We start from the raw sequence: 2,990 nt of genomic DNA, 5'->3' as shown, positions 1-2,990 counted from the left end.
TGAGTAGCAGCTTGTGCCCATAACATTCCACCACTGAGCCCTGCCACCTGAACCACAAGCTCAAGAACTGAATAGCTCCCTGGGTGGTACAGGTGGAACAGGTCTTCACCCAAGTAACTGGGCAGTCTTGACCAGTGCCTTGCATCAAGCATTCCCAGGAGAGGCATCACCTCCCGGGACAATTAAAGAAAACCCTAATTTAGTCACTGCTCCCAACAATTGCCTAGATGTTATTCTATATGTCCATCAGTGTTGAGGAAAGCACTTCAAGTTGCTGCTTAATTTACATCATAAAGACTGGGTTCCAGTTTGAACTCACTGGCAATTTTGGAAGCAATAGTTTTGAATGCCTTGGATTTCTCTGATATGGGCTTGAAGTGGACCCCATTCAGAGACAGTCTGGGAATTTTACATACCTCCATCTCCCACTGCACCACTTTCTCGGTGTACCCATCTTACCCATCTCCATGGATGCAGAAGAGCAGAAAGGGCATCTTGTACATGTATTGGCAGTTGTTGGCAACTAGCACCTTGCGAATTTCTCTCATGATGTCACTAGGATCCATGGCACCAGTGATATTCATGCTCCAGGTGAAGTGCAGGGAGCGAGGTTTTGCTTGTTGGTTCTCCTTTCTCTGCTCAGCAGAGACATGATGACTTGAGCCCTTATATCTAGGGGTCTTCTCAGACTCAGTTGAAGGCCTTCTTGTGATTTTCGATGTAAACTTGGGAAAAACACCAGTGGTGCCTCTTCTTTGAGTCTGGGGCAATGCTTCAGCTGGATGGACGCAGCTGGGTGAGGCAAGAGGACCTTCGTGTGTTGCAGTTTGGGATTCCCGGGGCTGGCGGTGGAACATTCCACGAAGGGCACTGGCTTTGGGGAAGCAGGTGCAGCCCCGGGTGGAGGTACTTGGGACACTGTGGGTTGAAGTCACTGGAGGGCTCTGGGCAGGGAAGGTGCTGTTGTTCTGCCCATTCCGGCTCACTGAACGTGTGTCTGCTTTCGTTGTTTTGCGGCAAATGTTCTTACTCCACAGTGTCTTCCCTCCAGATGGTGTGCTGCTCTTGTAGGCAGCAGGCATTTTCTTGAATTCAGGAGTCTCCAGCTCCTTGGGACTGGTGGTGATCCCAGGTAGGGGCCTGGCTGGAGAAATTCCCTTTCCTCCCACAGCACTGCCACCGGATTTCTGGGAGGCCATTTGATGTTCTCTGAGGTGACTCTGGGCAGTGCTGGTCGGATATGGCCCGGTTCCAGCATGGTCCAGGGACCGTGTCTGCTTCTGAGTGGAAACACTTTGCTGCACTTTGTAGTGAGGAGGCCAGCTGGTGCTCTTTCTGAGGACCCTGCTTGGCTGCTGCTTAGCCAACGAGATGTTTCTGTGGGAGATGGCCACCTCTGGACCAACAAAGGGTTGGAGGACATCAAGGCCTCTGTTGATCCACCTGTCTCCCATAATTTCGGCCAGGGTGCTTCGCTTAGTTGGATTGAGCACCAGGAAGCATTTCAGCAGATTTTCACATTCTGTTGACTTGTACAGAGGGATTCGGTATCTACCTTGTAACACTCTGTCTCTAACTTCTTTCAGATTTTCCCCAATAAAAGGATGCAACCCAGTGACTAGGGTGTACAGAACCACGCCAAGACTCCACACATCAACTTCTGGACCATTGTACTTTATGTGCTGGAAGAGCTCTGGGGCTGTGTAGGGAGGACTGCTATAAAACGTGTCGAGTTTATACCCAAGTGTAAACTCATTACTGAGTCGAAAATCGGTAGCTTGATGTTCATCTGTGCATCTAATTACAGATTCTCCTCCTTCAGGTCTCGGTGGGCGACCTGTGTTTGGTGACAATATTGGACTGCAACATGATCTGCCGGAATTTAGTTCTTGCCTCCTCTTCTTACAGTCTTCCTTTCTCAGCCAGATAGTCCAAAATTTCACTGCCACAGCTTCACGATATTGGGTGATTTAACATCTTTAGGATTCTGACCTGTCCGTATAGCTTTTGTAGAACTTCTGGCTTCAGGAATCTTTTGTCAATGATCTTTATTGCCACTTCTTTTCCTGTGAGGATGTGACGGTAGTTGTTTTCGCGAAGGTTCCCTTGCTGGTGGTTTTCACTACTCTGTAATTTTCAATGTGGGGCTGCTCACCCGCAGAGGAAGCTATGGCTTTTCTACACTGTGCTCCAGAGTGCCCTGTGTGGAAGGTATATTCTGGCTGTCCATCTCCATGTGAGGTGTGCACAGTTTGACCTAAGTTCTTTTTCATTGAAAATCTTCAATGATATGGGTATCACTTCAGTGGGTCTGGGTATCACTGGCAAGTTTAGGACAGGTGAGGGCTAGGCAAGGGAAGGGGAAACAAGGAAAGACTTGGAGATGGGTTAGGAAAAGAATGCTATCAAAAATAGCTGAAGTGCCTTTTACAACCAAAGATAGTGCCCAGTTCAAATAATCACTCTGGGTACATAAAAGACTAAAAGGCAAATGAGGAGTTGTTCTAGGTCCACTCATTTCTAGGGTTCTCGGTCAATTCAGTCATAAAGTACTGACTCCTTAAAGAGTGGTCATATGCACCCGAAGTGGATGAAGGACCCACGCAGTTACTCTGTCTATGGAACTTGACAGTTTGGGGGTCCAGACCTGATGAAAACGAAAACTACTTTTTTTTTTTTCCAGAAATATGCAGCTGGACATGAACACACTTTACCAATCAATTTCGATGGTAAAGTTGATTGGTGGAAGCACTGAGGTTGTAAGAGTGGTCCACTTTACCTTTTGAATATAACCCTGGCTGCTTATTTTAAAGGGGAAATGTTTTCCTTTCCCCCTTCTATCTCCCTCCTTAACCTGGGGGCAGGGAACAAGATAACCTTGAGTTATCTGTTCTCCACAGGAAGGAGAAGTCACCAGAAGAACTAGGAAATGATGATCTCCCAGATAAACTACTTAATCATAACACACCCTCAGGATGCACTTGGGACCC

General features: G+C 47.5%; 1 pseudogene; it reads right to left on the bottom strand.

The window, feature by feature from the left end:
• Positions 1-278: 278 nt before the first annotated feature.
• LOC143401912 (MAP/microtubule affinity-regulating kinase 3 pseudogene) lies at positions 279-2,273 on the bottom strand (annotated as a pseudogene).
• Between the last annotated feature and the right edge of the window lie 717 nt (positions 2,274-2,990).

Source organism: Callospermophilus lateralis, chromosome 6, assembly GCF_048772815.1.
Source record: "Callospermophilus lateralis isolate mCalLat2 chromosome 6, mCalLat2.hap1, whole genome shotgun sequence".
Lineage (NCBI taxonomy): Eukaryota > Metazoa > Chordata > Mammalia > Rodentia > Sciuridae > Callospermophilus > Callospermophilus lateralis.
The sequence above is the reverse complement of the archived record's forward strand: the minus strand, read 5'-3'. Positions and strand labels throughout refer to the sequence as shown.